Source organism: Monodelphis domestica, chromosome 5 (genome assembly GCF_027887165.1).
Source record: "Monodelphis domestica isolate mMonDom1 chromosome 5, mMonDom1.pri, whole genome shotgun sequence".
Classification (NCBI taxonomy): domain Eukaryota; kingdom Metazoa; phylum Chordata; class Mammalia; order Didelphimorphia; family Didelphidae; genus Monodelphis; species Monodelphis domestica.
The window spans coordinates 145,077,211-145,102,122 of NC_077231.1; the positions used below are offsets into that span (position 1 = coordinate 145,077,211).

The following is a 24,912-nucleotide window of genomic DNA, read 5'->3' on the forward strand; positions in this document are numbered from 1 at the left end:
AGTCATAGGGAAATAATTGCCTTGGTTTTCATTGGTTTAGAATTTTTTTGCCAAACTTTTTGGGAAGGATTGAAAATAGAGATTTCATTGTATTGTTTAATTTCATGCCATGGTCACCCATTAAAGACCTCTTGATTCTTTTCTTGGATCTTAGTTTTTTCACAGGTTCCACCTGAAGATTAGTCACTTTTCGTTCTTTACCATTTCAATGCCATGCTCCATTTATCTGCTTTTGCTTTTACTTGGTAAAGTGAAACTTTGCGCTTTTTTTTTTCAAAAGTATATCTGTAAGATTTGGGGTTTTTTTGTCATTTGTTATATGCTCTGAGAGCATATATTTTCCTTACTTTTGACAAGATGATGTTAATTTCTCCATGTATATCATATGGAAATGCATTTAGTTATTATCATATAGGATTTTTAGGATGCTACTTAAAGTCAGTTAATGGCTTATTTTACAGTTTCAAAATTATATGTTAAGATACATGTGTGCTAGCTTTCACACTCCATATACTAAAAGTGGAATGATATAGAGAAGATTAGCATGGGCCCAATGCAAGGATGGCATGCAAATTTGAGAAGCATTCCACATTATAAAAAAATAAGTATTGCATAGTGCTAATCATTTTATAGATGATCTTTCAATTGAGCTCTGCTTTCAGTTGGACAGCTAGTCTATTGACATATAAAGCTATAGCTTCTCTAATAAAATATTAAATCCTATTTGGTGCTTTTCTTTGAATCTCCAGCATTTAACACAGTATCTAGAAAATAAAGGACTTTTCTAAATGTGTCGACCTGAACTAACTTACCTTGAAATCTCAAACTTGAACTCCAGTGAATAATTAGTATTTCTGTAAGTGATGTCTTTTTGGCTTGATATGTCTTTACAGAAAGACACCAAAGTATTTGTATATATTATCTTTGTTTATTAGTACAATATGACCATTAAATATTATATTTTCTTTCATTATATTTATAATTTTATACTTATCAAGTCCTAATGGTACTTTGAGATAGTTGGAGAAGATAACAGAAGGACATATTTAATCTGTTCCTCAGTAGAGTGATATAATTGGATGTCATCTATTTATGTTGTTTTTAATAGAATATTTCACTTCAGTTTTCTTTAATTTTAGAGACTTATTTAATAATATTTATGAGATATAGTATTGCATTTAAGGTTAAATATAACCATAATGGATTTATTCTGTCTCCCTAAAAAAGGTCATTTTTTATGACTAGAAGGCAATTTTGTGTCATTCCATGTTTTAAACAAAGAACAGTTTTCCATATGAACACCAGCTATTCTAACATTGTTATATTTTACTATATATAGGTATATGTAAATGTACATTTGAAGGAGAAGAACAGACCGTGAGAGAATTGTATCAATTAATTTGGGATAATAAACAAAGTCAGTATAAATATAATATTGCTTTAAGCCAATTTTAAAAATTTCAACAATTATCAAGTAGATATTTAGTTATTCTATGGAGCTCTAGACTTTTTTGACATGCTGTTTTTTTCTTCTTAGCAGGCAAATGAGTGGCACTGTAGACAAAGCTCTGGTTTTGGAGCCAGAAATACCTGATTTCAAATCCATATTAAAATACTTGCTATGTGTGTGAGCACAGAAAAGGCAAACCTTGGGCTACATCGGTTTCCTCATCTGGAAAATGAAGATAATAATATTTAACTCACAAGACTATAATAGGAATCAAATGAGATAATAATTGTGATATTAGCACAATACTTGTCATATAGCAGGAACTTAGTAAATGTCTATTCCTTTCCTCAGGTAATATGTGATTTTATTATGTTGTAACTCTTTAGTGGCCTAAACTATGATTGTTTTATGAAAAGTACATTAATATGTATTTAGCTTATATTTGGAATCACTACTATTTTTCTCATCCTTTGATAATGGATATTTGATACCTTTGATATGGTAAAAATATAAGCAAGCTTGCATGTGACACAAAGCTATTGAAGTTCATTGCAGACAATTCATGGAACATTTTCATGAATCAATAATTATAGCTCTTATTTGGCTTTTGAAAAGAAGTTAGTTTGAGCCACTGCTGATCTAGCTGTCTTATCATTAATACTATTATCAGTGAACAAACTTTCTGTTTCTCATTTGATCCATCTTGACTTTTAATTGTGTTGAACTTCTTCAGATGAAAGAAATTTCCAAAATTTTTTAAATCTTCCTTCTAGAGTTCTTTTATTTTTCTGATTTATTTACTTCCTAAGTCTTTGTAGAAAAAAATGATTGATGTTGAATTATTTATTTTGATTCTTGTACTGCTTTAACACTTCTTGAATTACCTTAACCTTTTGTATCTTGATTTTAGTTACTGATCAAAGGAATTTCTGTTATGTCTTTATTTTCCACATGCTTCTTAAATTGGTATTAAGCTTTTCTACTGCATGGACTAGTTTGATATTGACATAATCTTCTACTGTCTTCCCAAAGATACTTAATAATTCCCTCAAGGCATTCTTGCCCTTCTATGGTGGTGTTTGATGCTTGCCCTGAAATGTTTTCACAATTTTAGTCAAATAGTATGGAATAATGCATTTGTTCATGGTGCTTATAGCAGTTAACCTATTTTAGTAACACCTTGATTTTGTGTCTTATTTATCTAAACTTGCATCAGAATTAAAAGTTTTGTTTGTGTGATCTTGTTTTCATGATTGTCTTGCACAAGTTGGCAAAAATCATATTACTGGGAGGTTACTGTTATTGAAAAGCATTATAGAGGTTTGGTGATAAATGGTAAGATTAGTTTCCAATTCCTTTTTTTTATGATAACTAGTATTAATGCTTAGCAAAATAGGTCCTCATCACATTTTATTCCACACTTAAGGTTCATGAACTTTAGTGGTTGGTACTATCTACATTAAAGCATTGCCCTTTGGCATTTCTGATTTATTTCAGTGTGTTTTGTTTCCTTTGGGTAAAAGATATGAAGGATCACCATTCTCATGGGTATCCTCCATGTTTAATGATCACAATGTTAACAAGTAGCACTAACCTACAATGTAGCATATTTAAGAGTCAGGAAAAACGTAATTGTTCAAACTAAGAGCTTATCACAATCTGTAAGTGTTAAAATTAAGGGTCATATAATCATAATCATATTATCATAATCATATATATATATATATATATATATATGATTCGAAGTATAATTGCTCAAAGTTGAAATGACCTTTAACATCTTTTATGTACAAATGAGGTGGAAAGAGTGAAAGTAGAGAAACACAAAAGGGTAAAGGAGACATTAATCTATTCAGCCAGGATGACTCCAGCTGATGGTGATTCCTGAGGCCAACTTTCTTCCCTGAGCCAACCTTCTTCTTGAAGGTAACTTCCTTCATGGAGTAAACTTCCTGAGCCCCAGAAAGTCAGGGCCTTTTATAGTAGCTCCCTGTCCCTTCCTCCTTTCACAAGGGTCAACCACAGTTTCAAATTGTTTAACACTTCAAGGGGGGCAGTGTATGTGGGATTCACACCTCTCATCCTCTGAAGGTATCAACTCATTAAAAAGCCTTTGAAGGTCATCCTCTGAAGGTAAATTTCTCATCAAAAGACTTACAGTTTTCTGAATTGATTGAATTTTTAAAGGTGTGAATTATCTAAGTGGTTTGTGAGTTGTGTAATTAGAAAATCTTGAACAGTTGGACTTCATCTCCCAGAATCCTTTTCCCTTTGTCCACATAGCATCCTATGCATATTGTTTTTTGAGTTCGGTTACTCTGCCCTTTTCCCTCTCTTCTCTCATGACCACAGCTGAGTTAGCACCCTTTTTACTCTAGCTTTTAATTTTAGTTATTATTATTATTAAATCTTATTAAATGTAATATTTGGGGTTATTATATATTAATTTTAAACTTACAGAGCTCCTCCACCTAGTTCAAGCTTGTGTTGTTTCAATCAAAAGGTAGACAAAGGAGAATAATCCTGTCTTCACAATCTTGTGAAGTACTTAAATTAGTGTTAACTCAGGATAAACAAGAGAGTAATCACTGATTTCAGGAAAGCCTGATTGGATAAACTTTCAGTTTTTCCATCTAACATTGTAATCTCAGGGCATAGAAAGTCTCTATTCTATATCATCCTGGAAAACATTCTCATAATTATTGTCTCTCTACCTTTACTCCTATAATACATATGGTGGGTTGGACCCTGAGGTATATATAATTATTATTTTCATTGATGTTTTTGTAATAACTATAATTATTTATTAATAGGAGGTAACTCAGCATAGTAGAGGGTTGAAATTGGAATCAAGAACAAAGCTCATACAATAACTATGGGACTGAATAAAATTGGGATACCAACAGTATGTCTCACAAAATTGTTGAATTATTCAAAGAAAGATTATGTATACAAAACACTTTGCCTACCTTAAAGCACTGTATAAGTATTAGGTACTTTTGTTGGTTGGTTTTTTGGGCATTTTATTTGATACAGTTAAAAAAATAATGCTAGGCCAAGTCAGCATGGACTTACTTTATTTGTAATGATTAGTAGATTCTTGAGTAGCCATCCAACTGATGATAAACTAAAATTAATGTTTTTGTAGAATAACAAATTTACTAGAATGTATGCTCACCTTCTCTAGACTCAATGGCAGTTGGCTTAAGAAAATTCATAGAAGATATGATGAAGGGAATAGTATGTACATATTTTTCAACATGATTTTGATCCTTTTGGGCAGCTAGGTTGAACTACTGTTCAACCCTAGATAGGGTACTGAGCCTGAAGTAAGAAAGAGAGTTCAAATATAATCTCAAACACTTAGTAGCTAGGTGACCCTGGGCAACTTACTTACTCCTGTTTCCTTAGTTTCTTCATTTATAAAATTAACTGGAGAAGGAAGTGCCAAACCCCCGCAGAATCGCTGCCAAGGAGACTCAACATTTTATCAAGAAGAATTGGACATGACAAAAAGAAATGACTGGAATTTATTTGATTATTTTAAGTCTCAAGATTCTGAGAATTTTAAGTATATTTGTAGAATTTTTCATTCTATTACACTAAAGTGATTATAATATTGGTATGGTGATATCTCATAAAAAGTTATTCTTAAATTGTTATGGGTCATTGTTATGTCCATGAAATTATGCTCAATCATTTCATTTGTTACAATGTCCCAGGTGTAGGAGAGCTAATTTTTTTAATTCTCAAGAATATTTTGGGAGTTGTATTTATAGTAAAATATTTGTGATTGATTAATTGATAAAAGATAGGAATTTTCTCACATATAGTTCTAGTCACTTGGTCATATAATTTTAGCTATTTAGTACAATCCAACTTTTTAGCAAAGTTCAGTAATAGCTCTAAGATAAAGTGACTGACGACCCCCTGGGCAGTGCTAACCAAATTTAAAGGCTACAATTGGTCCCTGTAAAGTGGAGTAAAGGATAGGAAGTGATGTATAAAAGGAATATAAAAGTTGATGAACTTCATGTGCAAGAGGTCTTCATCCTGAATTTTCAGGTTGGAGGATCTTCTCCTTTGGCTTCACTTGGAACTGGGACTCTGGATCTTGGACTTCTGGTAAGACTGCTCCTGGATCTTCTCCATTGGAGCTTTGACCAAGGAGAGTTAGAAGCTGACCCTCTTTGCCTGTCTTCTGGAGAGATTGGTTCCAGAGAGGCCTCCTCTTCCTGGAGTAGGCCACATGGGTTGAACCCTTCCTAAATTCACCACCAAGTCCTCAGACTGAGGGTTTAACAAACCCTGCATGGGTTGAGCCAAACTCCAAGATAACCCCAAGGGATTCATGCTTAAAAAACAAACAAAAAATAGCATTATCTTTAGCTGAAGAAAATGTCAGAATCTTATTGCAGATCAGTGCATGCCACCATTTACTTTATTTCCTTTTTGAGTTTTTTATTGTGTATGTTTTATGTGTCTTCATTCCCAACATGGGGACATGGAAATTTCTATTTTATTAAAGCATTAATATAACTCATATCAAACTATGTACCACTTGTAGGAGGGGGGTAAGGAGGGAAAAATCTGAAATGAAATATGTCAAAAAACAATTGTCAAAAGTTGTTTTTACATGTAATTGAAAAGAAATAAAATTTAATAGTTTTAAACAGTGCTTTCCACAAAGATGATCAAATTTAAATGGAAAACTTATAAAATAATTCTGAGCTTCTTGACAATTGTCTTTCTATAATTTGTAGCAGCAAATACATTGTGTTGTGTCATTACTATTAACTCTTCTGTTCCCATATTTACAACTATATGATTTAGTAATTTCTTTTGTCAACATATTATTAATTACGTTAAAGTGGATATTTCCCATGATGGGTTTTTGATTCCATTCTTGGATCACAGCAGTTTTATATATTCCATATCTTGATAATTAAGCAACTAATTAACAAGCATTTACTTAGCACCTAATGTGTTAGGTGTTGATTAGAAATGATGCTAGGTACTAGAGAAAACATAAAGACAAAACTGTCCCTGTTTCAAATTTAATAATCTAACATAGTACTTTTACTTCTTTGTCACTAGGGTTTATAATATCTTATCTCCTATATCAATGATTATGAAAGTCATAGACTTATAGAGAAAGAAATAATCTCAGAGATCATCTAACCAAGCCACCTCCTTTGTATCAATGTTATGATTATTATCAATTTACATTGTAACAGTACCTAAATCTGATAACATTAATCAAGAAAAATCAGAGAATACTTAATCTATATAATTTATTGTATTCTGGACAATACTTTTGTTGGGAGCAATAAGAGTTGGTTTATCCAACAGCACAGCTTTTCCACCACTTCCCCATTTGTGTCAGAGCTCTTGCCATTGGCAGCTCTCCTCTGCTCTCAGCAGGTTGTGGACATCTTATTGCCTCTGTCTTCTGCAGCCTTAGTCTCTTGTGTCTCAATTTCACTATTTTCCTCATTTTAGCTGTTCTCTCACAGATGGTACCCATCACCCATCTATCTGTTTAGCTCTTTTCATCACTCTATAAATTTCTGCTTTTCTCTAAAAGGTGATGTTTATCTACCATCTGCTACTCAGCTTCACTTGTCATTCTCCTTTATTTTACTCTTCACCAGAGGATGGCACTATTTCCCTTTCTCAGGGGACTACTTAATTTAGTCTACAGTGAGCCAATATCTAGGTATATTCATGATAAAAAATACATATATCTTCTCTACTCTTAAGAATATTTTCAAACCCATTTCTCAATTATCTGTATCCTCACATGAGGAAGTTTATTTGATAAGTGTGGAAACTCTTTTTTATTGTACTTTTCAAATGAATATTTTCAGAATCGTGCAGGAATATGGTTATATATTATCACCTGTCTTCCCACTCCTAGAAGACACAGATGGCATGTTGCCTACCTGTGTCAACCTATCTCCCTTGTCTTATTACATCTCAGAGTTTGGAAGAACATGTATACTTTCTCCACAATTCTTTCTATAGTCTCCATCCCCCCTAGGATTCTGGATTCAGTTACTCAAATTGCTGCTGGGACTGCTTCATAAAAACCAGTCACCTCATACTTTCAAGGGTAAGTGGAATATAACCAGATACTTAAGCCTTAAGTTGCACCAGAGAAAAGGAAAATGTATAATCTTTTATATAGCAGTTCATACTAGCATGAGCTATCCTGAACAGGGTTGCCAGTAAGGTGATGAGAGGTAAACATTTATTTACTAGTTTCTTAATGATCTGTTATTGTTGTGGCAAAAAAAAAAGTGATCTTCAGAGTCAGGGTATCATGGCTATAATTTCATCTTTACCTCTGATTATGATATTAGAGAAAACTTTTCCCTCCCTTTGGGCCTCAAGTCTTTCATCTATAAAATGAAGAAATAGATGATCTTTGATGTAAGATTCTTATATAGTAGTTATACTGCTCAAAGTAGTTTCACATCTCCTCTCATTTCCTATGATTCTCATTTCACTGAGGGCCCAACTAAGGCAGAGAATAGATAAGTGATTTGCTTAAGCTCAATGGCCTGGCAAAGTTGGCCCTGGAAGCTGTATCCTCTGATTGCCAATCACTTATATGTTTGTCTCATTTTTTCTCTATAAAGCAAGGGTTTTATAAACAAGGAGATGGAGGGAAGCAGAAAAGAAGTTGTATAGACTCAGAGTATACAAACAACTAAGGACTCTAAAGAAACCTGATGAGTAGACAGCCCTGGGATGCAATTGATAAGATAAAGTGAATCATTTTGAGCAAAAGAAGTCAGTCAACTCATAGAAACAGAATGGCAGACCAACACTGTTTCCGGAAAACAAAAGGTATAACTTTACTAAAATGAAGCTTATATAACAAGACTGGGTGAGAAAAATGACTGATCACACATTCTTTTTTTCAGTCACATCCAGATAGGTGGGAAGGAGCACTGACACAAACATATATGACATTTGTTTTAAAAAGAGATTTCCCTCAAGAAAATGATTCAATTGGTTTTAAACAATTCCTAATAAAAACAAAATTATGCTTCCAATGTTCATTAGGTAATTTTTATTAAAAATAAATGTCAAACTCTAAGTACAAACTGCATTTTTTCTTACTTAACTGGAAGAGAAAATTTTAGATATTTTCCAGCTCTGTTAAACATGAGTTAGGACTAAAAAAGTAGATGCCTAGGTGGGTGTTGATTAATGGTGCTAAGAACACTTTGTGTAGAATTTTATGCTAATTACCCTTTATACCCTAACCCGTGTCAATTTTAACAATCTAAATTAGCATTTTCTCCTAGGACTCAGGAATGTGAGAATTGTGAAATTGGCTCAGTAAGCTGAGTTAGCAGTGAGAAAATTGAGATGTTCTATATTTCCATATTAACATCTGCTGCTTATACAAAGTGTGATACATTCAAAATGATGAAGATATTGGGGGAACTGGAGGGGGAAGGGAGAAGTACCTCGATATCTTGTAAAAAGTACAATTTATGGCAATTGTGATCAGTCATTTCAGGTAACCGTGCCTGGAATAATGGATTTCTGACACTTAATGCTTGAAAATTGGTTGCATTATTGTTGATGCAAACAGTTTCTCTGTGATTATAGCAGCTGTGTAATAGAACAAAAATCTCAAAGGCAGTAATAGGGGGAAAGTAAACTTCTACAGAATTTGGTTAAATCCCAAGTTAAAATGTTTCATTTGGTGTATTTTGGGTATATTTTAAATAAGAAACATAGGTATTTTCAGTCAGTTGTTTATAAGATAAAACTCCAAATCTATAAGGGAAGGTAGAATAATTTATTCTTATTTCATAAAACTTGTGTGGATTTATTCATTTTTAAGTTAGAGATCACATTTGTTAGTTTCACATGAGAGTAAAATCTGATTTATACACTTAATAATCTCTCATATATTGGTGAACTATTGTCTCTTGTCATTATAATCTATATGGCCTAAAATATTTGTATGATAAAGTGACATTTATTAGGAAGCAGGTCAAAAATTGCAGACATTTTGTCTAATATACCAACTTACACAAGCAGATAACTAGGAAATCCCTTTTATGAGATGAATTCATTCATTGAGGTGGGATTCTAGTTATGCATGAAGAAGACTAGAAATAGTGTTTATGGAAATTGAATCATTTGAGCACCTAAGAGACCAAACTTCAAGTTGAGCAGGGGATAAGGTTAATAAGAATATTATAAACCAGGCATTGACCTAATTAAAGAGAAAGTCCTAGGGAATCATGGATATCAGCAACAAGAATATGGAAAGTAAAAAATAAATAAATATAAAACTACTTTACAGACAATTTGTTGCTGAGGGATAACAGAGGAAGGGTCCAAAAGGGCATGAATATGCAAGTAATAGGTCAATTCCTGCTGATCCTCTATTCATGGTGACATTAAAGAAGGTACAACAAATCTTAGAAACAGGTTCAAGAGATATGATATCTTCAGGAGAAAGCTATATTTTGTTAAACTTTAGAAATTGGAAAGAAAGTTAAGAGGAATGAAGAAGTTTTGTTTTTCCCCCCTAGGATAAAGAGGAATTTGTCATTATATGGTAAATCAAAGTTTAGATTTTCACTTCCAGAGAAATATACATAATAAAAAACTGGAACTAGGAATGAAGATTGGTATTTTTAAAAATCATGATGCTATTATATTTTGCCTTTCCCCCTACTTTTCCTTTGTAAAAGAAATCCAAATAATCCTTGATTAATATAAAAATATAAAAAAAAATGTCTGAGGCCTACTTAAACTATGGTGTGAATTTAACTGATATTTCCAAACTGAATTTAGGAGTAGAAGACCTCTAATAATGAACTATACAAACATTAAAAAGACTCTGTAATTCTTTTTTTATTTGAAAATTTTTATTTAATTAATTGAGAATATTTTGCCATGGTTAAATAATTCATGTTGTTTTCCTCTCTTTCTCCCACTCCCCTTCTGTAGCCAATGAGCCACTCCACTGGGTTTTACATGTATTATGAATCTAGACCTTTTTCCATATTATTAATATTTGTATCAGGATGATCATTTAGAGTCTGTTCCCCAATCATATCCCTATTGACCCAAGTGATCAGGCAGTTGTTTTTCTTTTGTGTTTCTTCTCCCACAGTTCTCCCTCTGAATGTGGATTGTGTTCTTTCTCATAAGTCCCTCAGAATTGTCCTGGATCACTGCATTGCTGCTAGTAGAGAAGTACATTACATTTGATTGTGACACAATGTATCTGTCTCTGTGTACAATGTTTTCCTGGTTCTGCTCCTCTCACTCTGCATTGCAAACCTTAAAATTCCTTAGACTTATAAATGTTGGAAATTTCACCATTGGGAAATTTCATACTTGAAAAATTTCCTATTGATAGTGGGTCTTGGCTATTGGAATGTGAACCCCATTGGCATGAGAGTTTCCTCCTCCTCCCTTCTTAAGATTACTTTAGAACAGAAACCTTTTGCTGAACAATGGAAAGGACTTTGACCTATGCTTAAGCATAGAACAGGAATTTCTTTGAGTCATGATTGAGTTTAGAATTGATACAATGGAGATACTTGGAATCAATCTCCACCCTACTCAGTCCTAACAGGATTGAGGAAGGGCTGCAGCATAGATCAAAATTTAATTATTCCAATCTCTACCCTACTCAGGGTAACAGGATTTAGGAAGGGCTGTAGCAAAGGATCAAAGATTTAATTATTTGAAAATATGACCTTCAACAGACATGTGCAAAGCCAGAGACCTCTGGGCAGTCCTGGGTTAAGCTAGAGCCTCCATTGGCACAGGGAAATTGATGGACAGTGATTGGTAGATATGAGAACTGAGGGGAGGGAACTTGGATGGTTTCCTTAAAGAGAGAGGGGTCTGAAGACTCAAAGGTGGTGGTTGAGGAGTTTGTCTGAGTGGTTGGAGTGTGCTCTGAGAAGCTTGCTCTGAAGGAAGCTGAAGGTGGGGGCCTCTGAGACTGTTTCTCCATTTTGGTCACGTGAGTAATAGGGACTGATCTCTTTTCTTTGCCCCAGCTATCTAAGGGCTTGGGCCTTTTGGCCCAGCCTAAACAGAAGGTGTATTTAAGCCCTATTCCCTTCTCTCCCTTTTTTCTCTCTCTCTCTCTAATTCCTTTCTTCCTCCTGTTGTAATTAAACTCCATAAAAGATTGACTGCTGACTTGAGTTTTCATTTAGGAATTACATAGCTGAATTCCTTGGCGACCTTAAATTAATATATATATATATATATATATATATATATATATATATATATATATATATATCAGTCTTTTAAAGTGATTTCCTTGTCACAGCATCAATTCCTGGAGGCCATTCCAGTTCACATGGAATTCTTCCAGTTCAATATTCCTTTGAGCACAATAGTATTCCATCACCAACATATACCACAATTTGTTCAACCATTCCCAAGTTGAAGGACATCTCCTCATTTTCCATTTTTTTTACCACCACAAAGAACACAGGTATAAATATATTTGTACATGTCAAAAAACTCTAATTCTAAGTTAGAATTCTTAGTCCAAAACCTTGTCAATAGTGAGCAGAGGAAAGAGTAAAAAACAAATTAAATGCTAGTAAGCAGTAATTCTATTTTCCATAGTCTGATATTTTATAATATATATACATACACACAATCATATACATACATAGATATGTATATATATATATATATATATATATACATATTTATACACACAGATGTATTTACAGAGTCTGCCTTCCTAAAAGAGCTGAAGATTGATCTCCTAGGGTTTTTGTTAAAATGGAGATGATGGAGACCTTTCTTCCACAGGGAAAACTTAACCCTTCAATTAAAGTCAAGAGTTGAAAGGAGGGATATTCTTTGGCCATATGTCTAGTACAACTATTCCTGGCAGTGATTATGAAATCAGTGGAACGCCACACTACAAAGAGGTTACATCATGTAATACTGATTAGATCAATGTCTAAAAGAAACAGTCAAAAAATCTGTGCTTCTGCATCATCAGAGATAGATGTTCATGTATACAATTGTCCTGACCACATAGATTCCCCAAAATCCCATATACTTGTTGAAGTATATACTTTCTCTCTCTCTCTAGATGGTACATGTATTCATTTTTTTCCAGATCATATGCCAATGCAACATTCAACAATTGTTTTTTGACATTGTGTGATCCATGTTCTCCCCCATTTCTCCCCTTTCCCAAAATGGCAGTTATTATGATATAGGTTGTTCCTATATTATCATAAAAGACATTTCCATTTTTATCATATTATGAAAGAAGACTCCTATCATTTGCACTAGAGAAAAATTAATGGAGGAAATAAATTGAAGAATGGTATGCTTCAATCTGGATCAGACCCCATAAATTCCTTCTATAGCATTGGATAGCCTTTCTCATCATGAGTCTTTTGGAATCGTTCCAGATTCTTTCATTGTTGATAACAGTTTAATCATCCAGAATCATACACTATTGTTACTATGCACAATATTCTCTTGATTCTGCTCATTTCACTTTGAATCACTTCATATGCCTTTCCAGGTGTCTGTGTGTGTGTGTGTGTGTGTGTGTGTGTGTGTGTGTGTATCTGTGTGCGATTGTCTCATTTGTCATTCCTTATTTCACAATAGTACTACATTACAGTCATATATCACTACTTGTTCAGTCATTGATTCCTTTTAGTTTCCACATATATTTCTATAAGTATGGGATAGTATACTACTAGTTTATAAGTAAACTATACTATTGCTAAGTTTTTTTTTCACATTACTTCATTAAACACATTTACTTTGAACTATTTAATTACAGTCTAGTTGATTGATAAAAAAAATAAATAGATAACCAAGGGCTTATTATGGTTTTGAGTGGATATGGACTCAGAGTACTTTGAATATGGAGCAATTTTTTTCTGTATATAACACTTTTAAAGAGTTGCCTTAAATGTTATGTTACCAATAGAAGAAGGTTCTCTAGGGTATGGGGGAGGGGATCACACTGGGGAAATAGCAGGATTGAGGTAAATTGGTTTGAGAGCATGGGGAGGTAGCAGGGGAAAGTCATTTCAAAGGCAGGGAAAATACAGAGAGAAAGTCTTGCCATGTTTACAGTAATTAGTAGATTTTATATATGACATATATATCCATTATATATGACATAGGGAGTCATCCCTTCTTCCTTGAACCCTTTCAGTACTCATTGTAACCTCTTGTAAAACCTCAACAAGAGCATGGGCCAGTAGAAGCCCACTCTAATTTCAATTTTGTGATCCAGAAGAGAAATCTTGATTTTTCTGCTCCTGAAAGACATTTAGTTGGTAATTGGACATACTCGAACTTTTCAAATATTTGAAATAACTGGGCAGAGATTCAAAAGGCAATTTTTTTCTTGACTTCAATATTTATCAATTTCATGACTTTGAGCAAATTGCATAACCTGTGTAAGCTTCAGCTTTCTCAGCTGAAAAATGGGGATGATAATTACAGTATTACTTACCTCCCAGTGATATTTTAAAAATTAAATGAAATAAAGTATGCAAAGTACTTTGTAAATTTTAGAGCCTTTGTGTGATGAAGTGACATAGGTATACCTAATGAATTTCTTTTCATCTTTATTTAGATATCTATTAATATAATGCAAACTTCTGCCCTGAACTCTGATCTCCAGTCACCAACTGCTCATGGATATCTCAAATTAGATGTGTTATAGACATCCTAAACTAAATATATTGAACACAAAACTCTCCTTGCCCTCAAATCCACCCTTATTATGAATTTGCTTATTAGTATCTAAGGCATTATCACCTTTCAGTAACACAGAATTTAAAGCTAAGTGTCATCTTTAACTCCTCTTTACTCACCTTCTGTCCACATTCTCAGTCTTTTACTAAATCTTCTTTTCTACCTTCTTTATGAATGCTTCCTTTTCTCTAGTAAGACAACCACCCTGGTACAAACCTCATGCCTGAGCTATTTAAAACAACAAAATAATAACAAAAATTAATTATTTTTCTCCCGGTCTTGTCTCATCCAATTTAAGTCTATCCTGTACTCAACTGCAAAAGTTATCTTCCTCCAATTCAATTTTGACCATTTCATTTTCTGAATGCATAACTTCTAGTGGAACCCTATTACTTCTGGCATCAAAGAAAAATAATCTCTTTGTCTTTTTTCAACAATAACTTTCTTTTCTTTTCTCATATATAACAGTCCTTTGCCCTGCCTTAAGTCATTTATCTGGCTATATTCCAACTTCAATTGTTCCACCTCCTCAGTTCTACTTCCTGGCTTTCCTGGTTTTCTTCAAGTATTAACTAAAACCTTACCATCTACAAGAAGTCTTTCCCAGTCCTTCATAATTTTAGTTCTTTCTTCCTGATAAGTGTGTCTCATTTATCCAGTTGTTTGTACATCCTGGTTAGTTTTGGCCTCTTATATTTGTTTGCTTATAGTCCCCCCCACACAATTAAATCACCATGAGGGGAGGAGGATGGCACACTTACAAGAGTACTAAACCTAGAATCAGGAAGATTCTTCTTCCTGAGTTCAAATCTGACTTCAGGGGTTTACTAGCTGTGTGACTATGGACAAGTCACTTAACTTCATCTGTAAAATGAGCTAGTGAAGAAAATAGCAAAACACTACAGAATCTCTATCAGGAAAATCATAAGTAAGGTTATAAAGATTCAGACATGATTGAAAAATGCCTGAACTGAGGGCAGGGACTCTTTTTATTTTTGTTTGAATTTGTATACCCATTGCTTAAAATATAGTAAACATTTATTTATATATAGTAATCATTTATAGGTGAATTTATATATATATGTGTGTGTATATATATAAATTCACATAAAATAGTTAATTTATTATAACAATCAATTATTAATACTTATCAATTGTCTTCTATGCCTGGAACCCTATCCCTCATCTGTATATACTGGCTCTTCCGGATTTCTTCAAGATTCAGTTGAAATATTACTTTACAATAAGGACTCTCTGGTTTCTCATCATTTTTAGAGCCTTCTTTTTGAGCCTTATCTCAATTTAAATCTCATATATCGCATATGTTTATATACATGTTAGTTGTTGTCTCCCATTATAATGTGAATTTTCTGAGGTCAGATACTGTTTTTGCCTCTACCTTCTAGCATTTATCACAGTGACCAGCACACAATAAACATTTAATAAATGACAATTGAGAGAGTTATTACTATTTTCAATTGTTATGCCATATTCAAAATATATCAAAGCTAGGTATCATAGAATCAGAGAGGAACCATCACAAAAAGAGTGCCAAATTTAGTGTTAGGGGAGGGAAGTTCAAATCCTACCTAAGACACTAGCACTCCAAACTGTAGGCAAGTCTCTTAACATTTCCTCGACTATAAGATGAAAATAATTATAATCCTTACCACACAAGACTGAGATTAATGTACTCTATGAATGCTAGATACTATTGTCACAATTTAAGGATAATTTAAATCTGGATGTTGGCTATTTTAGTATTTGCTTAAAATCAGTATTCCTTTTATATGTGAAAGAGGACATATTCTTGAAAAACAAATGGGGGAAAAGTCTTGAATATAACTTCAAGCCTCAGCAGAGAATTTAAAATTGAATAGTCTTCCTTCCTCAAATTTCTCATGTATAAAGAAATGATGAAGGAAGCATTAAGGGCAATTCTGATCCCTGTTAAATTATAAGGCATACACATATATCTCTGTATAAATCTCAAAGGGGAAGGTTTATGTTTCCTATTTCAGCCAAAAAAATCATCCAGAAAACTACCATTTAATCAAGTTAAATGCTTCAATGAGATAATATATATTTAAATTACTTTGAAAACCTTAAACAGTTATATAAATATTAACTATTCTTATTATTTTTTTAATTAGTGCCTACTGAAGGATCTTGTTATCTTTTCTGCTGCTCTCTCTCTTTCCAAATTGATCTGACCTCAAAACCATCCCCTCGAGTTTAATCTTCTAGGGGAAGTTTGCTAGCTTTTTATCCCTCCACCAGAAAATGTAGCTTTTGATTGGTGAGTGACTGAAAACACATTTTACTCACAATCCTATGTTTCATCTTCCAAACAGAAACGATTAAGAAAATTGGGCTGCCCCAATCATTCTTCCATTTGCTCTGATGCTTGACTTATGTCATATGCTCTTTATCACCCATTCTAATTTTTCACTTCTTGTGCTAGAAAGAAAAAAAAAACATGCTTCTGGAAAGGACATGACAATTGTTGTTGATGTGTCATATTGAAAAGCCTAATTTTGATGTATCCCACTTATAATCCCTGTGATTCCCCTAGCAAAAATTTCCAAAGCTACTATTCCTTTGTATTTATTCTATTTCCTTATTATAATATGAGCTCCCTGAGACCAGGGACTCCCTCAACTTTGTATTCATAAAACCTTTTTTCATTTCTTCAGATATCCATGGTTCTATGATGCTCTATGCTACTTCCATTTCATTCATGGAATCTCTCACTTGCCTCCAGAATTCTGGCTGTCTAAACTTTCTTCTTCCTCTTATTTTTCACACTAGTTTTATGTGTTCTCTCAAGATAAAACCAGTCTTTCCCTGTCATCCCAAGGGACAATCCCTAGCTCTATTCATTCCAGGCTCAGTTCATCAAGAGATTCCTCCCCTTTTAAAATATGTTTTTTTGACAATACAATGATATGCACATTTTCACAACTCCCAACTTCTTTTTCAGGTTATAATAGCATTTTAACACATTTTGTTACAGCTTCCTAAAGGCACATAGTCATCTATTTTCAAGGGATAAGGATTTGTCTAACATTTTACTTACTGAAGGAATAAAATATCTGCTCTAAGAAACCCTGACCTAGTAGAAAGAGAGCTAGATGTGGAATCCAGAAAATCAAACTTCACCTTGAACTCTTACTAGTTATGTAACTTCTAAACCTCAGTTCCTTCATCTGAAAAATGGGGATAATATCTATATGCCTCAGTGGGTTAGAGTGAGGTTCAGATAAAAATGGTTTACAAATTCTAAACATAGGGTCTACATGCTAATTCCCTTTTGGGAAAAGGACTAGAAGCAAGATATATGAACCCACTTCTTGATCCTCAGAGGCTTTACTCACTTAAAGTTTGTGACTCAAACATGAAAACATTCCTTATCTCTGTTGTACTGGCGATCTCCTATGCCTGTATTTCTCTCATCTGAATTCATCCTCAGATAATCCCTCTCTAGACAAAGCTCAAACACCTTCTACATGCAGCCTTCCACAATTACCCTAAATTTCACTGACTACTGTCCTTTGTTTTCTCTTTATTTCTATTTCAGCTATATTTGTAAAGGTAACTTCAAAATACTAGATCTATAGTTCTATGTTCATATTGACTCCTCTATTAGAATATAAGCTCCTTGAAAATAGAGATTCTCAGCAGGCATAGAGTCCACATCAATACCTTGTACATACGAGGCACTTGATAAATCATTATTGAATGATTTGTTATACCTAGAAACACCTACTCAAAAATCAGAGAAGCAATATGAAAATATTTCTTTTCTCATAAGCTGGTCAAATCAATGTTCATTATTATTGAACCAATATATAAGAATTCCCTAAATTGACAATGTCCACAATGGTATTACTTCATGACAGAGTCTATAGATTCAGCTCTAAAGAAAAACAAAGAAGCAAGCAAACAAACAAAAAGCAAACATGGACTTGACTTCTTTTTTTTACTCTGATTTCAGCAAGCTGGAATGGTAGATGGCATTCTCTTCCTTCCATTTCTTCTGTGTGATAGATACTAAGGAATACAATAATAATGAGATTTTGGCCTATGTTCCTTCTTTCATTAAAATAAAACTAGTTTCCTGTCAAGCCCAAGTGTAATCTTGAAAAAGCTCCTCAGTCCTTAGAATAAACTTTTGCCCTCTTTTCTAGCCAGGGAAACTTCAATAATCCTGTTTTTATAGTATGGAAGAGTTACTCTATTATTTTCCATATCTAAAGGCTTCAAAAGTTCCTAGGATCTTATTAAAATGAGACTGTAGAATCTAAAGGGGATTTAATGACCAAATAACTCACAAATAAATACCTAATGCTTGTAAAAACACTCATCCAAGTTAAGCAATAGCTCAGGTGTTGTTGTTTTTTTAAACGAAAAGAATTGAATGGCATCTGACATAGGCCTAATTGCAATGAAAGTGTACTGAAATGACCAAACTCAGAAGTCTGTTACATTTAAAGTATGAAGAAAACTTACCTAGCTCCAAACTGCACTTAATCCTTACCATTTGTTCCTGAAAATATATTCAGAATTATACAGAGATATCTTTATTTCTTTTATTGTAGCACTTACTTGCCTGAAAGTCAGAGCTATTTTCCTGCCAACTTGATCTTTATTAAATATATCTGATTTATATTCTTTAGGATTTAGAAAGGTCAAATTAATTTCATCATAGTTTCACTTTCCAGGGGCATCTGCTATGTAGCCTGGTACTGCTGTTAAAAATAATACTTTCTTCTAAGTAACAATGTGATGTCTTAAATTATATTTCACCACACAAAAGATTCCAGGACCATTCTAATTATGTCCTCTTGCTTTAAACCCATGTTTCTGGCATATGATCCGTGCCCCATCTTGGAATTTGTACCTATACATTATTGTCTCCTAAAGGATTATGCACAAGTAGGTAATTGAAAAGAAAGCACTTGGAAGAAAAGCATGAGCAAGGATACACTTCAAAAAAGATAAAATGTCATATGGAGAAATGGGTTGTATAAGTGGTTTGTCTACACACCTGTTTGTTGCTATCACTCATGGAACCCTTTTTCAGCTAGCCTTTAAAACTACAAATGAACCCCTAAACAATGACAGAGCCATTCAGAACTGTATGGAATGCCAGTATCTTTTGTAAAGAGCCTATGACAGATTCAAATGTGAAATTATCTGTGCTTGTGATGAACATAATCAATTAAGCAGGCAAGATACGCAAACCTTGAAACTTTACTTTGACAGAAAGAAAAGAGAAAAAAAACCACAGGGCTGCCTCCCAGTTGGGCCTTAGCTTTAAAAAAATTCCTGCTTATCAAAGTCAATGCCAATAATCCTAATGGGTTTGAATAGCCTTAAATGTTCCTTAGAGTCTATCTATAAATGGGCCAGTGACTGCATAATAGCCATAAAATGTCCTTGTCCTTTGACTCTCTATTGTTTTTGTTGCTGCTCTCCAGTGTCACTGCCTAGCCTATATGCACCAATGTGGTTCAATACACACACACACAAACACACACACATACATACAGAGACTCAGAGACAGAGACAGAGACAGAGACAGAAGGATGTAAAGAATGACTATCAGACCTTCACTACACCCTGAAAATATGTCTTTAATTTATGGCTCTAGCCAATCTTTTCAGGATTGTCTTGGCTTGAGGTTCTGTCTTTTGGACTTACAGGATACACAATGATTTTAATATATGTCAGCCATTCTTTGAAAGCTAATTCCCAGCTTTCTGTAATTATGCCACTTTACCTGCTATGTTTTTTTCCAGTGACAGCTATTTATGAATTTGAAGAATTCTTCACTCAGTAGAACATAAACTCCTGGGGGCAAGGAAGATTTATTTTTTGACTTTGTATCCCTAGAGCAAGGCACAAAACAGGAACTTAATATGTGCAACTCAAATTGAATTGATTTAAATCTGATAATTAGTTATTTATTGGCATATCAGAGAGGAAACAATTCATTGAAAAGGAGCATGGATTTCTGAGTCAGAGTACCTAGATTAAAATCTTACCTCTAGTACTTGACACTGGAAGAGGAATTAAGGCTGAATACTTTGTGCTACTTTGCCTCAATTAATTACAATTAATCCACAAGTCAAGATATCACTCTATGATGTCACTGGTCCTTTTCAAAACAAATGACAAACAATAATACTACCTATGATACTCTGAACAAGTCTTTCTAGGCCTCAACTTTTTCATCTAATGAAGGGATTTAACTAGATCACATTCAGATTCTTTCAAGCTCTTAATCTATGATCTATGATTTTTATTCTCATTATGGTGAATGCCAAAAGTTTCCTGTGTCTACTATATTTTCCACATGAATCTATAATTCTTAATTGTATCTCAGAAAGCTAAACCAATTTACAATTTTTTCAGGTAGTCAATTAATAGGCATGTCTTTCTTCAGTTCTTTCCATCAATAAATTTCCCCCATCTTTTAGAATATTTTCTCATTTTGATGACTTTGAGATGATATATTAGAGGTATTCTAACATGCATTTCTATAATCAGTAGTCCTCTTGAATATATTTCATATAGCTATTGATAATCTGTGCTTCCTTTTTTAAGAGCTGTTATACCATTGACTACTTATTGGTTAAGAAATGGATTTTAGACTTCTATCAGTTCCCTCCCTACATGTTTTAGATTCATATTTTTATCAAAGAATTTTAAGGAAATGTATATTTTATAACCATCTCTCTAGTTCTCTGAGCTGAAATTATTTTATTTGTTCAGTTTTAATGTTTTATAATTGGCATTGTGTATTGGTTTTTTTTTTCTCATCTTTTATTTGTCAGAATTCTCTCCTGTGAAAGAAGATCAGTTAGCACAGTGAATTGCATATAGATAGTTCTTTAGGCATGTTTATTGGTTGTTTGTTGAAAGGTACAATGTCCCATTCACTTAGATGTTGTAATTCTTCTAATTTAAATAATTAATTAGTTAAGAATATATTGGGGTACATAGTATAAGATGCTAAGACAAATCTATTTTCATCATATTTTTATAGATTTTTCCAGAATTTGTTATTATTGTTGTACATGTTTTTTTGCCCAGTAGTATGTGTTTCCAGATTTTTTTTAACACTGGGTGGGGGGGAGGAGGTTTGGCTTTATTTTTATTGAGGTAGTACCATGCCTACATATTGTGAAACTTAAAAACTACTGAGATTGTACTTTAGAAAGATTTGATTTAGCTATTTACTTATTGTAAAAATGGAGATATTTGGTCTAAAAGAATCAGGAATGTCTTGGGAACTTTACATTACTTCACCCATACTTACACATACTTTAGGGGAGGATAAAGTTGTAAACTCCCTTGAACAATAAAGGTACTTAACTCATACCTTATAGTGAAGCTAGAACCTTAAGTTAAGTCTATTTTTAGATCTAATACCAAAAGGTGTTAAGTACCTATAAAGGTTAAGTTAGTCACAAAAAAGGTCAAGTAACTCACAAAGGATGATCTTAACAAAGAAGTGTGAAGTACCTCAGAAGATATAATCTAACCAGAGAAGGTGAGAACTAAAGAGTGGTAAGAACTAAGAATGGGCAGACTTGGAAAAAAGCATCTACTGTGATTGGTAGGTGTGAAAATTTAGGGGAGGTGACATAAGAGAAAATTTCTTTAAAAAGAGGGGTAAAAAGTCAGTTCAGGCAATTCAGCTCAGAGTGGAATTCAGTTCAGAACTCACTTCAGGAGATTGAGTTCAGTGGAGGACTTGAATCCAGCTTGGAGACAGTCTCATGGTAAGTGATGACTGACTCCCTTTCCTTTAAACTCAGGAACTCTCTCTCTCTCTTTCTCTCTTTTCCTTAATTGCTTCTCTCTATATTAATTAAAATCTCCATAATTCCCAGCTGACCTAGGTATTTTATTATTTGGGAATCATCCCTGGCAACCAATTATTTATATTTTAAGTCAAAACACTAAATTTATTTTTATAATACTGTCAACAGTTTCTTCCCATTGGATGCTTTCTTCAATTTCTTCTGTTTGTAAGCTGATCTGTTTGACTATTGCATGACATTTTTACATTTCTTTTGATTGTGATAACATCAAAGCTACATTACTCCATTTTTACCTCAAATTTATAGAAAACCACTTTTTTAAGGCTTTTCTTTATGTAGCCCTCTACCATTCTTCAAAGAAGATTCTCATTCCTGACATGAAAGAATGTGGGAAAAGTATAGAAAGATAGATAGATAGGTAGATGGATAGATAGCTAGATTAGACCAGATCATATCCCCTGAACTAATACTATTTAGAGAGAGTCTATTAAGGGGAAGTTTTGTTTTGTTTTTTTTAGAACAATAATTTATTAAGAGTTTATCCTCCCCCAACTCCACACATGGTCCCCTGCCCTCCCCAGCCTCTTTCATATCCAAATCCTTGATCATTTATGCATTAAATCTTCTTTGCCATTTCCAAGAAAATGTATGGGATCAAGGGAGATGAATACTTTTTAATAATACCCATCAATCTACTGTAACTTTCTTCCTCAAACTTGGTGAATAGAGCAGGCAATTCAAGGTTCTTATAGAGTTCCTTCACTTTGGCAATCTTCTCTGGATCATTCTGTCCATAATTCTCTTCCAAGATCTTTCTTTGCTCAGATAATGCCAGCTGAAGGATCTTCACCACCAGCCAACTGCATTTGTTGTCTTGTATGTCAATGCCAATCTTGCCAGTCATATTGGGGTCACCAAAAAAAGGTTAAAGTAATTTGAAAAAAATATCTCCCCATCTCTTGGCACTGGTGTGCTCTTTCTCCTGATCTATGCATGCCATGTACGTAGCAGAAGCAAATGGTAAGTTAAGTAGAAAGCTATCTTATATTTGATAGTGGTCTTATATCTCTGCTTGGTTAATCTGGTTAGATCAACTTCAACTTTGCACTGAGGAACTTTAAGAAGGGTTTGACCAATCTCAGTATATACATCCATCCATCCATGCATACATGTATGTCTGTGTATATATATATATATATATTATATATATATATATATATAATATATATATATATAGTGTATAGCAAAGAAAATCAATTTATGAAGATGGGTAGCAAAACAGAAATTAGAGAAGGTATAAATAGAAGAACATATATCCAAATACATAGAGGGAAGGATCTCTTCTATTGGGAGTGGGATAAATTTATGGAGACAGAAAGTTATCTAAATCTAAATCTCACCCAGGAAAAACTTCCCTAAATCTAATGTAGCTAGATAGGAATAGGGACATGATGGAGACCAGAACCTTCTCAAATGTTTTCCCAGTCTTTTCTTTTATCAAACTGAAGTGAGTTTGGTTTTTGCCTTTTCCTTTTCAAAACTAGAACCCAGGAGTGTCTAAATTCTCTCCACTTGAAGTGTTCTATTGAAGGAATGAAGCTTTAAGAGTTCTGAAAAGAACTGGAAGACTGGAAGTCTCACTAAACCAATATTTTCATCTCCACCAAGGAGAGAGCCCTATATTAATAGGCTATAGTACAGGGGTTTTATATATATATGTATATATATAAATTAGTCAATATGCAAAGTAATATGTTTGCTTTAGGGAGGGTTTTATGGAATCTGAATAACAAAGAAATACTTCTGAATTCTGGAATCTCATTTGAGTTTGAGTACCCATTTAAAACAAAAGATCTTCAAATATTTCCAATAGTATTCAATGGTAGGAGTAAATTCTGTTCTTTCTCATCTCCCTAACTCAATCCCATTCTCACCAGGTCATAATTACAATATACACCAAGTCATCTGCTATAGTTGCTGACATCTTCTATTTGTTGTAGTGCTGACAAAGCTCTCAGCCTTCATCTCTGAGATTGTACCTGGTCAAGATTCAGGAAAATATAGCATTGAACAAATAAGGACAATTTCAGCCAAAACAAGAGTAAAATCCTAGCTGTGTTAAACAGTGTCCTTGATTGATACTCAAGCAGAAAACTTGAGAATGCCAAGGTCATTAAAGAAAGCATATATGGTGCCATGAGTGAGACTTCAGAAGCTTTTTCAATACCTTTTTTATTTCTATGGCACCTTCTTCCAAGTGGTACTTTGGAGATCACATTTAATGTACAACATCTTTTTGAAATAAAGAATCACAATCCCCATATTACAGGGAAATGCATTTTCAGGAAGTTGCAGTAACTTTGCCAGGGCAATATCTAAGTAAAATTACTTATTAGATTATAATGTGAATGTCCAGAAAAATATAATGAGAAAAGATTAAAAGAATCCGAAATGATAGTTGCTGTTGTTCTTTTCAAAAAATGAATTCATTTCTTTTGTGCTAATGTAACTTTCTGGGCATGGTTTTATTCCTCTGTTTTTGGAGGAAAAATGGGAGTAAAGGAAGAAAAGGGAAGGGGAAAATGAGGGGAAATGTAAGAGTGGAAAAAACTAAGGAGAAGGAAAAGGAAGGGAAGAAAGAAGCGGCAAGGGTAGAAAAAAATTGTGATTTAAATTTACATTTTACATTATATCTTCATCTGTTTCTAGATAACTTTCATTAAGATGTAAAAGGTTTCCAATTCTGATTCTTCCTTGATTCCATTAACAAATTCTCACTCTTGTTCTCCAAAGTCCACACATCAATAGAGATTTTGTTTTATAAATCCATCAGGAATTCTTCCCCCTCCTCCCCCTTTTGCTCTC

General features: G+C 33.5%; 1 non-coding gene and 1 pseudogene across 1 annotated transcript; one reads left to right on the forward strand and one right to left on the reverse strand.

The window, feature by feature from the left end:
- Positions 1 to 487: 487 nt before the first annotated feature.
- LOC130454869 (U6 spliceosomal RNA) lies at positions 488 to 596 on the forward strand. Its single transcript, XR_008912656.1, has one exon. It is a non-coding gene; the product is annotated as a U6 spliceosomal RNA (small nuclear RNA).
- A 22,009-nt stretch (positions 597 to 22,605) lies between these two features.
- LOC130454722 (farnesyl pyrophosphate synthase-like) lies at positions 22,606 to 23,202 on the reverse strand (annotated as a pseudogene).
- Between the last annotated feature and the right edge of the window lie 1,710 nt (positions 23,203 to 24,912).